The following is a 22,319-nucleotide window of genomic DNA, read 5'->3' on the forward strand; positions in this document are numbered from 1 at the left end:
CTTTATTTTAGGGTGTATCGGGACCCTGTATAATAAAGCCAAGTTTAATAGGCTGCTCTGTCAGAGCAGAGCGAAGGAAAGGAAAGGGGTTTCCGACACCAGCTAAACCCTGAGACCTCCCGGCAGCAAAGGATTGTGGGGCCGAGGAGCCCCCTGTGCACAGTGCCGATGATTATCCTGTTCCCGGCGAGCTTCATGGCACGAGGAGCATTGGAGTTGCTACCTCTCAATTAGCATCATCACAACCACACTCGAGAGGCTTTACAAGTGCATGGCTTTAGTGTGTGTGTGTGTGTGTGTGTGTGTGTGTGTGTGTGTGTGTGTGTGTGTGTGTGTGTGTGTGTGTGTGTGTGGAGGATAACAATAGCCGACGGATGTCAAACTGACTTTTTTCCTCCCATAAAGCCATCATGCTGGGCCTCTAGCCACCATGTCGCCTCGGCCAATTAAAAATCAATTAATCAGCTCAAAATCGTTGCGCCTGCTAATGGACTATGTGTGCTTGGATTGATCAGGCACGTCGGTGGTGTTGATTCTCTTACATCTCCATCACCACTGTATTACAACGACTATCAATTGATTCAAATATTTAATCACGATTAATCGCATGATTGTCCATAGTTAATAATGATTAATCGCACATTTTTTATCTGTTCAAAATGTACCTTTAAGCTGCAGTGGGCAGTATATTTTTGGCATCATTGGGCAACAATTCCATAATAACCTTTCAGCATATTGTAATTCAAGTGCTCTGAGAGATAACTAGACTTCTGCACCTCCTCATGGCTCTGTTTTCAGGCTTTAAAAAATCTAGCCCATGACAGGAGACTTTGACCAATCACAGGTCATTTCATTGAGAGAGAGAGAGAGAGAGAGAGAGAGAGAGAGAGAGAGAGCTCCTATTGGCTGTGCTCCGGTCATGTGACCAGTAATTGGCGTTCCTTCACCAGATTTCACAATGGCGGCAGCGTCACAAACCCTTCTCATTTTACAGCTAAACCGTGCACTACAAGATGATTCTGAAAACATTTGAGGAGAGAAATAGGCATTAACGTAACATAATATTGATTCATATTTGATCAGCGCCGCCTAGTTTGACCGTTTGGTTGGAGTTCGTGAGTGATTGACAGCCGGCTCTCATAGACAGCAGATGGACAGTGAACCTCAGATCAGCTCTTACTGCTTGTTTTCCTCCGATCTGTGAAATCTTGCAGATGCCGTTAGGAGCACCGGAGGACACAGGAAGACACCGGAAAACACCGGAGGACACAGAGGAACATGATTTTTTTCAGGATACCTGATTCATGTACTACTGTCACGATATAGCGACCATTTAAAAAAAAAAAACTTTTTTTTGATTTGCTCCAATCTTTCCTACTTCAGCTTTAAAGGGAGATTTGTCAAGTATTTAATACTCTTATCAATATGGGAGTGGGCAATTATGCTGCTTTATGCAAATGTATGTACTGTATATATGTATTATGGAAAGTAACAACACATAACAATGACAAATATTGTTCAGAAACCCTCACAGGTACTGCATTTAGCATAAAAAATATGCTCCAATCATAACATGGCAAACTGCAGCCCAACAGGCAACAACAGCTGTCAGTGTGTCAGTGTGCTGACTTGACTATGATTATGATTTGTCCCTAAACTGCATGTGATTAACTTAAAGTGTGCATGTCTGTAAAGGGGAGACTCGTGGGTACCCAAATGGTGCCTTCAAATGGTGTCGGTATTTACCGTATTCGCGAGAAGAGTCCATATGAACGCCCCCCTCTCGTGGTATTCACCACCTCGTAAGTGGAAAGTTTCTGAAAGCTCAGAGTTTACGAGTTGTGACGCGTTTGTTGATGTTAATATTGACGTATAATATGTCTGAGGAAAATGTTGATATTCTCAACGGCCTTAAAGTGGCTCGTGTATCGGCGTTGTCTGTTCTGTGTGCTGATAATTGCCTTTACATTAAAGCCCCAAGTCTCCACGATGAATCATCGCTTTCATCGCCACGTCTCAGGTTCATGTTTACCTCAGAGATTGCATCAAAAGGAGCCCCTATACGCCAAGCATATTGTGTACACGACTTCCCATGTTGTAAACACAAGCTCACAAGTTTCATTTGAAGGCACAAATATATAACCCATTTTTATTCACATATTTTGAGGTCAGAGGTCAAGGTCACCCTTTTGAAATGGTCATAGCTTTACAACTGTGCCCGCTACAACCTCAAATTTGCAAGTTGCGTTAAAGAAATTAGTGGCGTTAAAACAAATATGCGTCAATGCTTTATTATCGTGTTAACTTTGACAGCACTAATTTGTAATAGTTCATACTTCATATTTAGCGTACAGACGTGAGACTGGTATCAATCTCCACAACCGTTTCACCCAAGTGGCCAAAAAAAAATCCTCTTATCGCAGGTTTGCTTTATCTTCCAACATGGATACAGAATCTTTTCTACATTAGTATTTCATCTTCATACATGCATCCTCTTGCCTCCAGTCCAGTTCATCCTCCTCCATCCATGAGGGCTGTCTCCTCCTTATCATGTCATATAGAATTATCTTCCTTCATCCAATACATCCTTCTCTCCGGCTGCCTATTTTCGCTCCATCTCTATCCATCAGCTTCTTCTATTTTCTTCCTGCGGCTCCGTGTTCAGTTCCTTTTCACCTCAAGGTCCAAGCCTCCCCTTCCCGAGGTCAGACCTGTGATGGACATGCTGGCCGATACTGACAGTGACCCACAGTGCTTCGAGGCAGCCGCCGTCAATTCCCTTGACACAAGATGTTATCGGGGCGGAAGAGAAGACTCGTTCTCTGTCCCTCCACAGGTTGAGGCAGACTTTGTGGGTGACAACGCCGTGTCACCTGTAGAAAGGCAAATCAGCCTCTATCACCACCCCTGTTGTCACCTCCAAGACCCTGTCACCCCCGCACGCAAGTTGATCAAATGTGTCACTGCCACTCAGTCAAACACATCGAGGAGAAGAAAACATACGCGCTTCGCCCAAAAGGAACACCTGGCAGCTCTGAGTGACAGCTGCATACACCGAGCCAGCGCGGCAGACACAATTGAGTGACAAGAGATGTCGCTTTCCACAACAATGCAATTAAAAGCTACGATAATTGTCTGCAAGGAGTGAGTGAGGCTGTTATGCTGTCAGCGAGGGTTGAAGGATTTAAGACGGCATTGTAAAGGCTGCTGCTCGACGATGTAAAAATCAAAATGTTCACCTCTACAGTGGTTACAAGAACTCCCCCAGCTTCCTTTGCACTCCCCTTTGTGCATATTGGAAAAATGGATTGATTGTGCCATGCACTCTATCACCCCCCCGTTTTCATTATCATCTTTAACAACGGGTCTGTGGCATGTTTACAAGGCCGCTCATTTGAAAACCATGGCATCAGTTTACCTCTTCTCTCCTGCACAGCAGAGGACCTCTACCCCCTAGTGGCCAGGATGAGTAACGCATCTCAGACGTTTACTGTAACTGTGTTGCCCTCCATGACAGGAAAAAAAAAGCTCGGTTGCGCATCACCGAGCGCTTTGACTCATTTTCATATGAATGATATGGTTTCCGGAGTTTCCCTTTTCAGCTTTATCAAACACACGCTGAGTAATGGTAATCTGAAAATAGCAAAAACATCCCCAAAAAAAAGCACCTTAATTGCAAAGAGTATGCGAAATTGGGTTTGAGGGGCTTAAGTCACTGGTGTGTAGTGAATCCCTGCATGTGTTGGGGGAGATTACTTATTGTGCAGCCCGATCATACATATGCAAATGTTCCCTCATGATCCCAGAGCGTTGAAAGAATTACAGCGAGCATCCGTCACACTGAGAGACTCTATACTGGCCCATATAATCACTCAGTTGAATTGAGGGCAAGTGGGAAAGAAAGGAAGTGTTTTTCTTTCTCTCCGCATCACCATTCAAAGACCAGAGAGGGAGAGAGCGCCGATGTACTGCTGCTCGCAGATGCTTTAGAATCTTTTTCAAAGACCTTTTCTTACCAAACACGCCCCCCCCCCCCCCCCCCCCCCCCCTCCCCTCTGCACAGTGATCGGCTTTTTTGGTAAATATTTGATAGTGGGGCCTTGCGTCTTTGAGACACGGAGATCGTCCGCGAGGAGTTGTTTTTAGGTCAATTCCAAGACCGCTCTTCTTCTTCTTCTTCTTCTTCTCCCTTGCTCGCTCCTGGTGTAAACTGCAAAAGGACAGGATGTGATAGGCGGAGGAGATTTGTTTGAAATTTGCCCCAGTTCAGAAAAAAAAAGGCATGTGTGTAAGTGTGTCAGGAGATAACGGAGGAGGCCCCCTGCCTCTCGCTTTCCACCCGCAGTGTACACAACTACATTCAGGGCTTTCATCCATGTTAAACAATGAGTCACCTTCTGTGTAGGAGCGGGGGAAGTGGAGATAACCCTGAGACGACTCGGGAGATGAGGGTTTGTGAATTCGGATTTGGGATTAAACATATGTGAAAATAAAGTCCAAAGTTGCATGGCAGCCTTTATTTAAGCACAGCTATGTCGTGTCAGGTAGTTTGTATCCTATATGAATAACAATTAGATTCATTTGCATGTGTATTACTTGCAAAAAACAGCTAAACAGTACACTACAAGATGTTTCTAAAAACATTTTACGCGAGAAATAGGCATTAACATAACAGAATATTAATTCATATTTGATCAGCGCTGCCTAGTTTGACCGTTTGATCGGACTTTGCAAGTGATTGACAGCTGCTTCTGTTGAATGAACAGCCAATAGGAACGCTCTCTCTCTGAAATGACCTGTGATTGGCCAAAGTCTCCCGTCAGGGGTTAGATTTTCTAAAGCCTGAAAACAGCCATGAGGAGGTGCATAAGTCTAGTTTTCTCTCAGAATACTTTAATTACAATATGCTGAAAGATTATTATAGAAGTTTTGCCCAATGATGCCAAAAACATACTGCCTACTGCCGCTTTAAAGGTTTATTCCTAGGTCAAATATAAAAAAATTCAGGACAAACTTATCCACATTTAGCCAAATAGATTGCAGATTCCCCTTTAAGTCGAGCTCTTTTACTTTGAAGGAACAGCCACACATTCTTAGAAATTCTTTTTTAAGGTGACCATTAAAATTCATGCATGCAGCGAGTTCTCGAAACAGTCGTCTCAATTTGACGACTTAACACTTGTTAACAAGATTTTTATACGGCGATATTATCAGACCTGTTCTGCGTGTTAATGGTACACTCCTGGCGTCGCTAAGTAGTCACACCGCCCACAGACTCCAAAGTAATGGCGAGAGAGAGACAGAGTGTGTGTGTGTGTGTGTGTGTGTATGTGTGTGTGTTTGTGGGAATTGGGGGAACCAGTTGGCGCCATCAGTGAGGGGTCACCGGGGACCCAGTTAATGGGAAATCGTTATGTAAATCTAATGTAATTAAAATTAGAACCGCACTAGTCAAGGCGAAAGGTATGGATGGGGAGACGGGACGTTAAATCATATTATTGCTGGGCCTCATTTGCATAACCTAATTCACCGTCATGCAGCATTTCTCTTCACACTCATATCTGGTTGCATCTCTGAATAAATCCGAACAAATAACCACGCTGTGTTATTGGGCTCGGATGTAGCTGTGAGTTATTAGATGGAGCCTCCCGTCTCACCTTGGAGTTTAGACTTAGCAAATAAAGTTTTTTCTCTTCGAAGACGCAGAGTAAACCCTGATAATGTGTGGCATTGTCTCCGTTGCTTGAATAAAACCACATGGAGATTATCAAAGCTGCATCGCTTTGACGTGAAATCACCGCAGGCGGAAGCAGAGATGAGAACGAGGCGTTAGCCGCCGCCGTCGCACCTGATGACGCGTCAAATCTCCCCTCGAATTTACCTCGTAGTCGGGATTAGCCTAATAGCTCATATGCATGAGAGCCAAGATGCGGGCCTTTAAGTTTTAACGCCGTGACTGTTGAGTCTCTGTCATCTGATTAGGAGGCTTAACTCCTTCGCTCAGATACATGGCGCAGCTGAGCCTGCGTGGGTGTAATGTACAGTATGTGTGTAGATGAGAGAGAGGGGGACTTTTTAGTGTAATCTCTTTCAATGTCACGCATTCATGCATCTCCGGCCCACATGGGATTACCATACTGTAACTATGAATGTAGCTCTAACTATAATCATTTCTCATTTATTTATTTGGCATTTTCACCCGTATTGGACAGAGAGATAGACATCCATCCGTACGTACGTACTCGTGAGCGCGATATCTCAGGAACGCCTGGAGCCAATGACTTCAATTTTGGCACAAACATCCACTTGGACTCAAGGATCAACTGAATAGATTGGTGTCAAAGGTCACTCTGACCTTACGTCCGTTCCATTCTCGTGACAATAATATCTCAGGAACACCTTGAGCGCATTTCTTTACATCTGGCACAAACGTCCACTTGGACTGTAGGATGAATCGATTAGCATTTGGTGGTCAAAGGTCGAGGTCTCTGTGGGCGTCCCCGGTAGCTCAGCTGGTAGAGCAGGCATCCCATGTACCGAGGCTGAGTCCTTATCGCAGTGGTCCGGGTTCGAATCTGACCCGCTCTCTCTCCCCCTTTCATGTCTATACTATCACTATCAAATAAAGGCAAAAAAGTAATCTTTAAAAAAATTATAATAAATAACTACATTTAAAAAAAAAAAAAAGGTTCAAGGTCACTGTGACCTCACAAAACACGTTTTTGGCCATAACTCAAGAATTCATATGCTAATTATGACAATTTTACAGAAATGTCTAATAGGATCAAATTAAGATTGTGGACAGACATGGATATAAAACTACAACTTGACTGGTTGGCGGAGGCATACAAATGTGTAGCGGTAATGCTAGTTTTATTTTATTTTAAGCATTTCCACAGTGTTCACCAGTTAGCCTGTTGATTCACCATAACATACAGCAGATGACTAAATACATTAGCAGGGTTAACACATTGTAAACAGGAATTTCATATGAACATTTTTATTCTGATGATTTATTTTGAAAACAAAATGACAAGTAAGGCACAAGACGTTCAGACCTTTGAAAGGGAAGTTAAGAAAAACAGGTGACACCCATCGAGAAAACATGTCACTCAAAAATATAATACAAGAAGCTTATCTTGCTCTCGAGTTTATTGTCAGTAAAGCAGGATGTTCTGTATGTAAAACCTCTGGTAGTTTAGACACCTGCATTTTGCATTTACACAACAGAAATGAATAAGAAACTAATTCAAACGAGTGTCTATCATAGTAATATTGTTAATAAAAAGAAGAGTTTTAGCTTCCAAACTGGGGCATAACAGATGATGAAATAGTTTCAAGGCAGTTTTCTCAGGTTTTTCATGTGTAGTATGCCACACCCTAATCTATTTTGGTATATCAATTTCAAACAAGTCATTGAAAACAAGAAGGAACATAAGCAGATCTCATGGCTGCCTATCAGAGCGCCTCCCAGAAGAATAGTGACTCTTTGATTTCTCTATTTCAGATTTTCTTGAAGCGAAGAAAGTCATATTTATATCTGATTGCGCTCACAGATTTAATGTCAGTACAGCTAAATCCATAAAGTGGCTTTAACAGCCCTCTGAAGAGCAGGACCATTTCAGTTTGCTTTGAACTCCCAAACACCTGCAGCTTAAGTGATCTAAAGTGATGGTTACAGGCTATTTGGACACCTGCGTGGTGTGTACGTGTGGTTCCATACGTCTTTACAGGCCGCCGCTGCAGTGAGCGAGACGAGTGAGCTCACATGCTTTTCTGTTCAACCTCTTTACAAGAGTGTCTTTGTCTAAAATCAAGCTTTGCTTAGAGGACAATAATGTGCGTTGAGGAACATATTTTTTTTCCCCAAAGCCTTTTATTTCTAACACCAGTCAGCCACATTTCAGCAAAACCTGAAAATCCTCTTCAGAGTCAGCCAATAAAGTAATATCAGTATGCAGTGAGTTACGAGAAAGAACATTAGAAACTAAGTAACTTTCACAATATAAAAAGTTTACTTTGGATTCAATAAACAAAGATATTAGTTCTTCAGAGAAGCTTCATTTCAGAAGCCTAGTGTCTTTATTTAGGTGCAGTGTGTGTGTCTGTTAGAGTGTTCAGACAAAATGGGTCTCACACTCAGGCAGCAACCTCCGGTTCTGAAAAGTGAAGCCAATGCTGAAGTGCCTTAAACTTGCATTCGCGACTCCTCTGGTTGCAAAAAGCAGTCTGATTGTATAGAAGACTATGACAAAATGAGCCCACTTCTCACTTGATTTATTACCTCAGTAAACATTGTAAACATGAGTTTATGGTCTCAATCGCTAGTTTCATGTCTTCTTCAATACAGCATGTTGTTCATTCATTCATCCATAAAGCAGGGGATGCTTTAGGGCGTGGCTACCTTGTGATTGACAGGTTGCTATCGGCGTTGTCCGGTCTGTGAGATGTCAATGGGTGACATCACGGTGACATCCACTTCTTATATACAGTCTCGATATGCCAGTATTGACGATAACCGTGATATTTACAAAAATAAATTATTGATATCACGTTATTGATACACATATCAATATCGCGATTATATGGTTATCGTGAATTCTTTTGGCCACGATAACTGTGTAATGAAAGTCTGATATCATGACAGCCGTCGGACATATATTTACAAATGATGTTCGGGTCGGGTTTGGCCTACTTGACATGGTACTTCAAGTTCTTTTTAGTGAGAATTTAGTGCAAAAATAAGTAAAAATGTTGGGCTACTTCTTGTTCAGTGCTGGGGTTTGTTATATACGTGACTGCAAATAATTACTGTAACCATGGTAACAACAATCGCTAACAGGGTAACACAAACTCAGTTCTTCAGCTTACATTAACTGCGTCGGGCTGCGTGTGTGTGCGCGCTCATGCATTCTTTGATTAAATTTCTGTAACTGCATTGGTGTGTGTGTGTGTCTGTGTGTGTGACTTGGCATGTGTTTGGGAACCGTCTACAGGGGCCTGTTCAGCTCATGCAGAACAGCGCTGTGGGACAGTATCGGGTTACCTTGCATCACTGCGCGCAGACAGCTGGGGAACAGTTATTTTTGATCACGGAACAAAGCATTGTGTAGGTTCCCTACCTCAGCAAATCTTTTGTGTGCACACGCACAATATGTACGTACGAGTGTGTGAGGCGTGAGCGTCTTCTACAAGCACATCTGCAATTGTGTGTATTGTGTTTTGCAGGGGAACAGCATGTCCCCGTCCCCTCCGATGCCTGTTTGTGCTCAGACGGCAAGGTCGGCCTGACTCAGACAGAAAGCTCTGGATGCACCTTTTTCCCTCCACCCAAGGCCGCACACACTCCAGCAGCTGCCCATAGCCCACAGTGTACTAATATCCACCTGTGATTAACCTCGCATTACCGGGCCCGACGTGTTATCGTGTGGAATTCAGAGCCTTTAGGCTGCACTGACTCACAGTGTAGCCTCATAAAACGCACCATTAAACAATTATGAGGCTTTACGACCGCGCCACCTGACCGTAAGCACATCCACAGCCAGTGTTGTCTTTGGAGGTGAGCAAAAGGGGGGGGGGTTTCGCTGGGGATATGGCGTGGGCCGATTACCTCGCCAAAATTATTGACCCATAATCTCCCTGGTTCCCAGACCTGTTTTTATGTGGCAACAGCGAGACACAGACGGGGCTGGATATTGTCCAACGGAACAGCTTGCATAGTTAGTTGTACATGTCATAATGAGTCAAACACAAAGAAACTTGATTTTAAAATTCTGTGCAGGGTTGAAAGTCATTTTAGAAAGAAAATGGCACTATAACAATCTAACCTACATTAAGCCTTCCAGGTGACAAATATGAGCGGTGCCCCGAAGCCCAAGTGGCATTCACATTATTGTGGAAAATCATATTTTACACGTCTCTTTTGTTACTTTGTCTTTGTCTTTTTTTCCCCGCTCTGGCAATGATCCCACGCTGATGTATGCAGTTCGCTACTTGGAGTTCGGTTTGTCTGTAGTAACTGGACTAATGTTTGCAACGTGAGCTCTGTAGCCTGTAGGTTTTTGCAAAAGTCTGGTCACCAGGTAATCACAACCGGTCGCACCAGCTCTTGTGAGTTAACACAAGAAATGCTTACTAAGTTGGGATTTACGCGTCACTAAATTACAACACCACACAAACTAGTTCTTATGTAGAGGTGGAGCCTGGTTGTTTACTGGAATTTAACCTCCAATAAAACGGTATTGTGTTTCTATTCTTCAGTTTCCCTGCAAGGAATCTTATCGTAATAGTTTTTACTTAAAGGGGACATAGGTTCATACCGATATTTTGGGTTCCTACTAGAACATGTTTACATGATTTAATGTTCAAAAAACACATTATTGTATTCACCCTCTGTCTGAAGCGCTCCGTTTTAGCGCCTGTCTCTTTAAGACCCCCCTTCCAAAAAAGCCCAGAATATAGTGCACCTTTGCAAAGGTAGTTCTCAAGCCAAATATGAATGGCTTGCTGGATCACAAGTTTTCTAATCTAGGCAGCCCACAAAAAACTGATTGGGTTGTCTTATGTCACAGATTTGTGGGTTGGTAGGCACTCCAGATACCCAAATGTACTGCTGCACTGCTGTGGACGGGGCAGGCAGCAAAACATATTTTAGCAACCTAAAAGAAAGGCCAATATCAATTTAAGTCTACGCTATATTTAGAATATTTTCCGACCGGGGAACTGAACTGAAAGTGAAACTTATCTGTAGCCTACTGTTTTGGTCAATGGAGTCTGGTGGCTTTGAAGAGAGCATAGATACGTTTCACTTTCAGTTCGGTTCCCCGTCAGAAAGGGCTGTCTGACGGCAAGATAAAGTGGTGAAAATATTCTAGATATAGCTTACACTTAAATGGATTTGATTTTATTTTAAGGTGGGCCTTTCTTTTAGGAGGCTAAAATAGCTTTTTGCTGCCGGCCCCCGTCTGCAGCAGTACATTGCTTTGCTCCTGTGTCTGTACTCCTGTCTGCTTCTCTAAACTGGAGGCGCGCTGACCATCATCTACTCTAGGTAATACACTGACTGTGGATAAGTACCTCATACAACCCCACTTCAAAACACCCAAACTATCCCTTTAAAAGAGATATAATTATTCTTTGAGAGTTTTGTTTTCATGTTTCAAGTGGTTTTGTAATAATCAAAGCTGAATCAGAGTTAATTGACTTGTGGGTATGCAACAAGATGAGTGATGATGACTACAAGTAGGTCAAGTCTTCTTTCGTGCTTGCCTGATTGCTTTTGTGCACGTGTGTGTGTGTGTGTGTGTGTGTGTGTGTGTGTGTGTGTGTGTGTGTGTGTGTGTGTGTGTGTGTGTGTGTGTGCATGTTTTATGTGTGCACATGGCTGCTGGTGGTAGCAGCACGCTCAGTCTTGCTGGAGGTCACAGCTCATATCCTCCTTCATATTTAAAGCGAGAAATTCTCCCAATAAAGCTGCTTTTTATTGGTGTCAGATCGTTTGCCTGTAAAATGGTGCATTGACTTCATTCCCCCACCTGTCCTTCTAATTCTTATTCATTTGCAACCTGAGATACTGTGCGTGTGTGTGCGTGTGTGTTTGTGTGAAAAAGAGAAAAATGAGCTCCTGCCAAGAGGCTCCTTGTAATGTATTGTAACCTTCTAACAAGACGGCCACATCCTGGTCCGTGACATTGTGACATACAGTACACAGCCCGTGTATGTGTGTGTCTGTGTGTGTGTGTGCGACAAGGTGTTTTAGCTCAAGGGAGCTAATAAGGCCACTAGAACCAACAGAACGATGTGTCACAATGAAGGTCACGAGTTCAATCCCTGCGTGTAATGTCACACCGGTGACATTAAGGGAGACGGCCTCTTTACTCAGCAGCCTCGTGCCGGTCTTTGGTACAGCAGACACCGTCGCTGAAACGCTATTATGTTCCCTAAGCCTCAATTACAGCGTGAAATCTTATCTCGCACAAGTTAATGTTCTCCTTCAAAACATCTGAAGGGCAATCGGCCACACAAGTAGGGAAGAAGACGGAGAGGAAATCAAAAGAGCTGGGAAATCAAAAAATCTATTTTTAAAACTTCTGCACCTTCACTTTCTTTTTGTTTTTTACCGAACACATGATTTCATCCCAAGGACCCTATTAACCCGCGGGATGAACTTTCGTCCCCTCTCTCGTGTACCCTCATCTCTGCGTGTGATGAGGGAGACGGGTTCAGCTGTTTTTTATCCCGAGCCGAGACCGCGAGGACCTTGTCTATCTGGTCCCCGGAGAGGTGGCTGTAATAGCATTTTCTGTAGAAATCGCAGGGACAAGCTACAGCCGGGGCCGGGGTCAGCGCGTAGGAGAGGAGGCCAGTACGGCCGTGGGGGCTCTAACACAATTACATGCGGATAATCAGTGCTGCCTCAGCCAATGGCTCCTTCAATCAATGTGATGTATGTTAAATCAGAGCAACCGTTAATGGGTCAAACTTGTAATGATGTCGGCTACCTTCTCTCAGCATATGTGAAGATCAATGCTATGTTAAATAGATAGCACTGAAAGATCATTGCATTGCATAGTAACAGTATGTTAACATAGTGAACTATTACATTATGATTAGGGCTGTCAAAGTTAATAAAGCGATAATAGCGCGTTAACGCAAATTCGTTTTAATGCCACTAATTTCTTTAACACATAACACAATTTTTAGGCTGTAGTGGGCTCAGTTTTAAAGCTAATGTGAAAATATCTGATATCTTATGAAACTACAAAACCTGAGGAATCCATTGTTACCAAACATGTCATACCAGCTGGTTGCAAAGGAGGCTAAATAACAAAACAAATCTCCCTTTAAGGTACATTTGTGCGAATCGCAAATGTGCGATTAATCACGATTAACTACGGACAATCATGCAATTAATCGCCATTAAATATTTCAATCGACTGACAGCCCTAATTATGATACACAATAACGCTAATATGTAGCTTCTGTGTTCTCACAACTTTTATTATTCATCAAAATGCAAATATCTTCCAACACATAATCAAGTCTGGTGAGCTTATAATACCTGCCATATGGTGCCCGGTATGACATGCCACAGCTGTGAACGGAAGCCAGCCAATTGCTTATGTGTTGGCTCTCTCCATCAGGAAATCTAAACAAGGGCAACCTGTCTGAGGGGTGATTGTCTGTCACACCGTCGTGCATCTCAATCAGTCATCTCCTTAATAATGTGCCTGTTATTGATCGCGGTTGGGAAATGATTCGCTCGCTCCTGATGTGTTTGCTTGTCGTCCCCTTGCCTTGACACGGGCCATGTAAGAACAATTATTGGTCTTGATTTGTTATTTTTTGCTCGCGGTGATGCTTCTTTTATCAGCCGGGTTGCCCGGGCCATTTAATCCTCAAGCACCTTGAATTAAGCGAGTCGTTTTAATGATTTTGTGTGTCTATTTGGTGGTTTTGTCTTCTTCTTTTTTTATTGGTATTCCAACAGCCCGTTGCTGATGATAACCTGAAGTTGTTTCTCAGTTTTAAAAAATATGATACATGTAAGATAAGTTACATGTCTGTCTCCTGTCAATCAGCCACCACCTAGGAGGTTGACAGCAACAATAACACACATATAACAATAACCAGTGTTCTTTTTCACCAAACGTAAGATAAATAATCCTAAAAATGTTTTTGTTTTTAGACTATTTCATTTTCAAAAGTGAAGCCAGTGCGGAAGTGCCTTGAAACCTGCATTCTTTCTAATAGCCAGCAGGGGGCGACTCCTCTGGTTGCAAAAGGAAGTCTGATTGTATAGAAGTCTATGAGAAAATGAGCCTACTTCTCACTTGATTATGAGTTTATGGTCTCAATCGCTAGTTTCAAGTCTTCTTCAATACAGCATGATGTTCTTTTAGTAAATTATGGTCCAAACTCTCTTCAAGTTGCAAAAAAAAACAAGATGGCGTAGGCCAAAGTGCTTCAAAATGGCAGTCTACAAACCAATGGGTGACGTCACAGTGACTACGTCCACTTCTTATATACAGTCTATAGTTGGATATGGAAGTTAATTTTTGACCAAGCTGGGATATGGTTGGAAGCTCCAGAAAAAGCTAATAAGTGGACCTTAAGTTAAAGCTATTGTGTAATTTTTTTTTAAATAAGTCACTTTGGTAGCAATCCTGAACAGAGGGTAAAGCATAGACATACATTTATATGACATATACAGCAGTATCTGAGCTTCTAATTTAATATTATTTCAAAGCAATATTACTGGTGAATTGATTATAAAAATAAGCTATTGAATATAGGGCTTGAGATTCTGTTGACATTTTCTATAAAACAGGAGTATTGACTGAAAAGAGAAGTGATGACAGTAACCAACGCAACCACGCGTGCGTGCGTGCGTGCGTGCGTGCGTGCGTGCGTGCGTGCGTGCGTGCGTGCGTGCGTGCGTGCGTGCGTGCGTGCGTGCGTGCGTGTGTGTGCGTGTGTGTGCGCGCGTCTGGCAATGGGCTCTGACACACTGCCTGCTGTTTGGAGGCTTGGGGGATAAAAAGGTCCTAATAGCAACGTACGTCCAGGGGGATTCTCGCTTGCAATTATCCACAATGTTATGACAGTTCCATGCTGTGAGAAAAATTTTAAAAAAGATATTACCGCTCCATTTCAGATGCCTGTTTGGAGTGCATTATCTGTTCATATCCAAATATCTGTTCTGGGTTACATCCCTACAGGCTATCACGGAAGGGTAATCCACTCCGCAGCCTCGGAGTCTAATGGAGGCTTGTGCATTGGAATCAGAGTGCCAAACACTGTGTGCTGAGTGAACTGTCTCCACTATGCACTATAAACTTAATACATGGCTAATCGACATGGCAAGCTGCTAAAAAGGGCAGAGGCATTACTGGTTGCGGAGCGGGAAGTCAAGATTGCGGAGGCAGTGCTAAAAGAGCGAGTAAGTGCTCTAAACCTTCCTGCTCGGGTACTGCAGGTACAGAACAGCTGCACCGTAAGTACAGGGAAGAGATAAAGACGTGTGTCGAAAATTAGATATCCTGCATTTGATAAAAAGTGCCAGACTTTACAAATGACACTAGAAAATATCACACATGACTGCATGAAATGAAGCGCTAACTTTTTATAGGAACTCTTTATTAGCCGGGCCCTTTTAAAGGCACTCTTTATTAGTCTGTAAATGTGTTTGGCAAAAAAATCCTCAACACATGGTCCACTTACCTGACGCGCCAGATGGTTTGTTACACAGAACCATTTGAGAAGACGTCATTGGAAACTGTTTGGAAAAGGGCAGAAACTTAAAAAAAAATAAAAATACTTGGCAGCTGATTGGATGAACCATCTGTCAATCAAACTCAAAGCCAGTCGGGAGAAGAGCGAAAACATCTTTTCCATCGAGAAAAGCCTTCAGTGCCGTTCTTTGCTCTTCTTTCAATTAAGAAATAATCTCTAGTTCTGAATATAACTGATTGCAGCATCTACGCTAACCTCTTCAGGAGCCGCCATTGTTGTTTTGAACAAACACTCGTCTCTCTGTGTCGTGTCACACGCACCCAAACCACTAGCTGCCAGTCGCTCCTCACAGGACGCTGATTGGTCCAACTTTGGTTCAGAGACAAACGCATTACTTGAAAGATGGATTTTCGCATGATCTTGTGATCCCGCTAGAATCCAGCTGCCGTGCAAGATAACCTCTGACGCAGTCTTTTAGCTGAGAACGACATGATGGGATGTGGTAGAAAAGCTCAAGTAAACCTTGTGTTTAGAATGTTTTATTTTTGCATAATTGGTATTTCCCAGGTCAAGAAGCTCAGATACCAGTATACTGTATGTCTGTCTCAAATGCTAATATTACTCATGTCATTTGTTTGCTCAACCATTCAATATGATTTGATACTTCCTGTCTTCTTTTGCCAGTTCCGATTATCTGAAACTATCATGGTTTGGTCTGCGCAATGGTGCTCTGCACATACTGAAGGTATGAGTGTTTATCATGGCTCTTTGCTGATTGGGTGGTAAAGTCTAAACAATACAGTATCTTAAAGCTATTATATTCAATATACTTATATTAACCATGGATCAAATGGTTGCGTCTATTAGGCAACACGCAAATTGCCAAACTCTCGCGAGATGGTTAAGGTTAGGCGTTGACCTTGAACAATTTGCGGGTTACCTTCTAGACACAACCGGCTCAAATGACTACTTGCATGTGAAAAGTGTCGCTCATAATGATGAGCTCACAGAGAATTATCACCCGATTATCACCCACAGGACTACGGCGCGTTTCAGTGTCTTTCAGCTCATTGTTTTGGTTTTTCACAACCCGCAGCATTACTGTTTTGATTGACTCTCTCCGCTTTCGTCAGCTGTTTCCTGCAAAAATAGCTTTGACAAACCCGATGTACACTTGTCCAGCTCCCAGCAAATAGTAGACAAATGTAGCAACTAGCTTTAGCTTTCTGATGAAAAATAAGAGATATTTTTGATCAGAAGTTGGTAGAGACCAAAAACAGAGCTAAAAAGAGCGTGAATACAGGGCTTATATTTGCCAGGTCGCCAGAAACACGACTCCAAATGAATGATAATGTTGCTCCGTATCTGCTGGATGTGTAAATAAGCAACTGGTTGTTGTATCAGCTTAAAATGTGATAATGTCAGTGTTGTGTTTTGTTTCCGCTACCCACAAATTGTCAAAAAAATCTCAGATTGGACTCTCTTGGCAATCTATCTTGTGTCAGCGTTGGCCTGTTGTGGTTTTCGTGTTGTTCTCCGTAGAATACTGCATTTGTTTTTGTGATTTATCACCGCTGTCACTCAACTGTCAAATATTATTTCACACTACCAACAGCCATTGACATACTGAATTGCCAGGCCGGTTAACTCATGGCACGTCTATGGATGTATTGTATTGCCGTGTCCTTATATCCAGAATGGTTGAGAATAAGCTTATATGTGGATACATTTTGTCTATAATATCAAACAATATTTTTTTTGCTGCAACCGTCCCCGATGTGTTTCTCAGATAAACAACATCTCTCACTCGGCTGTATACTTTTCTTTCTTTTAAAAAATCCACTTTAAAAGACATCCTGCCACCTGTCTAGTTTGACGGCTGAGTGAAATTTTAAAGCCGCTGCTTTTACATGCCATTTGATGATGAATCATTCCTTTCTTTCTTTTTTCTTTACTTCAATTTTTTACCCCTTTTCCTTCTGCACTCCGTTGTGGCTTATAGAAGTCTGTTCTCTTCACACGAGCTCTGTAAGGATTTGCAGTGAAAGATTGACACAGAGGATGATGAGTGCTACGATATTGAGGTGAAGGTGGCCACGAATGAGAAAGAGGTGCTTGTCTTTGTAATGGAAATGAACAGGAGTCTAACTCTGTGTCAGAATTTTTTATGGAAGCTAACCGCACTTGTACTTTACCTGAGATAACCTCCGGCCCTTTGAAGATCAAATGCTATACTATCATCTTAATCCGCCTTCTAAGATTATATCTATTTACTCTAACCGCACCAAAGTGAAATTATGATCTTGCATGCACTGCCTGAACTCACGGGGGAATCGCAGAGATTGGTATGAAAAGTCATGCGTCGTGTCAGATTGTATTCTGCAGACTTTGTGATCTGCTCTAATCCACAAAGGATACAGAATAGAAGGCACTCTGTATGCATGCTGTATTTGCCTGCAACATATCCACACCAGGCTTTTTGAAGATTGCAGAGAGAAATAGCAGATATATAAAAATAAACCTGACTCGCTTCTTTTTTTCTTCTTCTTCTTCTGCTACTGACCCCTCAGATCAAGTCCGTGATTTTAGAAGGTGCTGGAACAGAACCTGAAGCGAGTGAAGCAGTCTGGAGACCAAATCGAAACACCATGAAGACTGACGGAGGAAGGAAGGAAGGAAGTAAGGCCAGAGGCAGTGACTTACTCTACTTTTTTTTCCTCATAGAAGCATATTTTTATTGTATTTTAGGGGAGGGTTTATTGCTTGGCATTATAAAGATGCAGATAATCGTAAAGTGTTTCTCCCTAGGAACAAAAAAAAAAAATCAAAATGGCTGTTACATCTTCCGTCACATTCAGGAACGTGTTTCATTTTCATGCTCAGGTCACTGGACAATTTGAAGGGTGTCAGGATGTGCAGAATAGATGTCCTCGTGAATGCCTACCTCCTCCCTCGCTGTCTGTCATTTTGAATAGGAATGTAAAATGGAAATGACAGTGAAACTCCATATGCAGTTTTCACTCTCATACATGCATCTCCTGCCTCTATACACATAATATGTAAAGCCTGTAAATGAATGCAATGCAGTATGTCTTTAAAATCACATTATGTCATCTGCAAACAAACATCCTCACAGAAACATATCTTGCAGTGAAACAACTGGGAGCCAGTATCATCCTATAATAATGCTAAAACCTAAATTGTGAGGAAGAGGTCAAAACTCCAGCAATATTTACAGTAAATAGTCAGTGTAACTAAAAACAGAGCTCTTTAAAAACACCCAGCAAATCAGTGTTCGCTGGAGATTAATGATCCCTGACCTTGGAAATTACATCTTAAAATTTGGTGCATTAGAGGAACCTGGACTGAGTTCCCAAGACTGTCTCAGTGCAATTGGATGATGATGTGAAATGAGGTACTACAGTAAATGAGTTATATTGCATGTGGGTCAAGGTTGGCACAGGTTATACAATCAGTACTTCTCCCTCTCTCCCCAATAACATAGCTTCCCAACAATACAGATTTAGAATATTGTACAATTACCCAAAAGGTTTCCAACTCCATCATGAGTTTATAATATAGTATTAAAGGTGCTCTATATGATATCCAGAGCATTAATATAGCACCAAACAACTATTTGCTATGTAAAGATATAGTGGAGTAATGTCTACCTGAGCAGAGAATGAAGTCGCTCTACCTCTGTGTGTGTTGTAATCCGAGTTTCTCTTTGCTTTGTTGACATAGCTGCACGTGCCTTTAAAGTGGCAGTAGGCAGTATATTTTTGGCATCATTGGGCAAAAATTCCATAATAACCTTTCAGCATGTTGTAATTCAAGTGTTCTGAGAGAAAACTAGACTTCTGCTCCTCCTCATGGCTCTGTTTTCAGGCTTTAAAAAATCTAGCCTGTGACGGGAGACTTTGACCAATCACAGGTCATTTCATTGAGAGAGCATTCATATTGGCTGTGCTCCGGTCATGTGACCGGTACTTGGCGTTCCTTCACCAGATTTCACAATGGCGACGGCGTCAAAACTTTATCATTTTACAGCTAAACCGTGCACTACAAGATGATTCTGAAAACATTAGGCATTAGGCATAGGCATTAACGTAACAAAATATTGATTCATATTTGATCAGCGCTGCCTAGTTTGACCGTTTGGTCGGAATTCGCGAGTGATTGTCAGCCAGCTCTCATAAACAGCAGATGGATAGCAGACTTCAGATCAGCTCTTACTGCTTGTTTTCCTCCTTTCTGTGAAATCTTTCAGATGCCGTTAGGAGCAACGGAGCCGCTGGCTCAGCCTTCGCCATGTTGAGAGCCGTGCGGAGGCAATGGAAGTGCTCCCAATCTCGCATTTAGCACCTTTAAGCATAGAGTACATCGGTAGAGATAGGCTGGTCTTTTTTAGATACAAACAATTGTGAAAGGGTTATGAAAGGACACATGTTTGAGGACACAAAAGTGCCATATACAAACTTTATTTCTGTGCCATCCAAAAGATTGCAAAATCATGTAAAGGTGGTGGCGTTGGTCAAAAACTACTTCGATCTGCATGTAAATAGAGAAAACTACGTCCAGAGGCTCTTAAATTGAGTTGTCTTTAACTTGTTTTTCGTAATGGCTACTAGTATCTATCGAGTAATTTATGGAAGCCAACCCATCCTACTATTGCTTTTACTTTTTTTTTTTATGTATACATGTGTGCACATAGAATTTACATGGGGACCTATGTGTCTATGCATAAACCAACATGTATTGTCTATATTTTTATTCTGGTATCCTTGTAGTGTGGGTCCTGTGACTTCACACAGATTACTTGATCCCCAACCAACGACCCCGTCTAAATTTTGGAACTACAGTTCCCATAATGTGATGGTTTTGGGGAATGTAACAGGATTTTGACTGTGCAGTGGAGTCATTATTTAGCTGTTGGCTACAACTTAATAACTGTGTTTTTTATAGCCTATATTTGTCTACATTTTGGCAAATCGGCAGCATTACATGTTTTTCAGATTAGCTGTTTCCACTGTAGTCCTGTATGTAGTGAACCCATGGATGTACTGACAACTATCACTGGAATACTTTTATACTGAAGAAAACATACGACTCTCAGGCAAGTTCTAGATTTATAAGAAGCATAAGTGATTTCTAAGCAGATTTATGGATTTATGTGTATTCATGATTGGACATAGAGGATATGATATCCTCTGGAAGTGCAGTCACACTCTGAGTGAGTCTAAAAATATGTGCATCATGTCTGCGCGTTCGGATTTGACTGAGTAACGACTCCGAGAAGGAGTATGATTTTTGATGCAAATTGATGATAATGATGATCGTTAAACGTCATATATTGCAAAACTGTAAGCAAGGCGATACATGGCGATTTCTTTAAATCTAATTTTAGGAAAACTGTCATAGTATAAAGAACACACCACCATATGTATAAGATCTGAGTATAAAAAAGTGTACTTATTTATGCAGTCAGAACAGTGGGATCTGTATTTGCATTAATTACAGTCCCTGTAACATCCAACATCATAGCACTACTGTGAGATGGCAAATACACTAAGAGGGCGCATCTCTTTGCAAATTTTACAGTATCATAAAACATAATATTGGGATACTTGATATTATTGATATTTTCTTATACCCCTAATGACGACTAAACTCAGACTTTTTTATTATGGGTTATAAAACACTCCGTGCCAGAGCGACTTCTGTGCTCGCGGCTGTTCGTGGCTTGGCTCGGCACGACTACTGTCTGACTATCCGAGTAGCTTCTTTTACTTTTTATGGCATTCTTTCCCTATGAGATGGGATGTTTTTGGGGGAAAAAAATGAACGCACCTTTTATAGAACTGCCCTCACAGTTAGCTCTAAAAGAAGAACTAGGACATTCCTTTTGTGCCATGTCTATATGTTTTTAGTGATCCTTCACCTCTAAGTGACCTCCCCGCGCTCTTAGTTGACTGGACACACACACACGAGAGGGAAACTTACAGTTAAAGAGTAGAAACCTGCAAACAGTATGTAGGCTACAGTCCTCTCTAGGTAGCAGCTCACAGTGCAGTGTGTAACTACAGCGAGTATGCCCTGGGACTCTTTGCTGCTGCTTCAGAACATTATAAAACATTTATTTAAAATATATATAGACAGATAGATATTCTTTAAAACCTAGAGAGAGAGAGAGAAAAAGTCTTCAAAGATCTTCAGTGTCACAGAGCTTATTATTACACAGAGCTGTCTTTTACATGGGATTATATCTACTTTACATTCTGAACTGTTGGTGGCAGTATAGGTCAGACTGCTGACACCATAACAAATAATGGATCTGGCTCATAGTTACAATGTTCACTTTATCATAATCTCCACCAGGGGCTGTCCAAGCATCATCCCTTTATTCATCCATTCATTCTTTACTGATGCATGAAAAAAAAGGGTTGAAGGAATGACTGTACTTTGGCAACACTTCAGCCCACTGGGTGGTTAAAGTAAACTGGCCCACAGACACACAATACAGAGTAATGTGTGTAATAATAAAGCCAGTATTGGAGGGATTAATGATGTCTGTACATTATATTCTTATTCAGAGCAACTTACACTGAGGGATCAGGTAGAGTTTCAGTGCATTGTTGGGAAACACATGTTGTGATTGCGGGCGGCAGAACTACATGTCCACATGTGCAGCGTATATAAAATATACATACGACAAAAATACAGTTTCCTGATACTCTTCCTCATGTCATTTCGCTTTTTATTATGCTGAACAGATGGCCTTGTTGTGATTGGACACAGATGGGGTTTCCGTGGCAATATCAAACATCCCACACAATGTTATATTTGCCCCGGCTTTGACTCCCGAGCAGAAATGATTTCAAAGCTTTATTGTCTGCTGCTGTCTTATGTGTGTCAGTGCAGCTTAGACTGAAACAAGCAAGAAATAAGCCATAAGAACCCTCGTATTACCATAAATTGCTAATATTACTGTACAGTCGAACATGAAATGTCTTTGATAGGCGTTGAATTCCCTCTCATGTATCAACCAAAGTCTTAGCGGTGAGATCCGTCCTGATCCAGATTTT

The 22,319-nt window shown here is 41.9% G+C and overlaps 1 long non-coding RNA gene across 1 annotated transcript in view; it reads left to right on the forward strand.

Moving 5' to 3' along the window:
• Positions 1-17,942, forward strand: part of LOC141762321 (uncharacterized) — a 138,369-nt gene extending 120,427 nt beyond the window's left edge. The window contains exon 3 of the long non-coding RNA XR_012592800.1: positions 17,805-17,942. This is a non-coding gene — a long non-coding RNA (uncharacterized LOC141762321). The remainder of the gene's footprint in view (positions 1-17,804) is intronic.
• Positions 17,943-22,319: the final 4,377 nt, after the last annotated feature.

This window comes from Sebastes fasciatus, chromosome 23 (assembly GCF_043250625.1).
Source record: "Sebastes fasciatus isolate fSebFas1 chromosome 23, fSebFas1.pri, whole genome shotgun sequence".
Lineage (NCBI taxonomy): Eukaryota > Metazoa > Chordata > Actinopteri > Perciformes > Sebastidae > Sebastes > Sebastes fasciatus.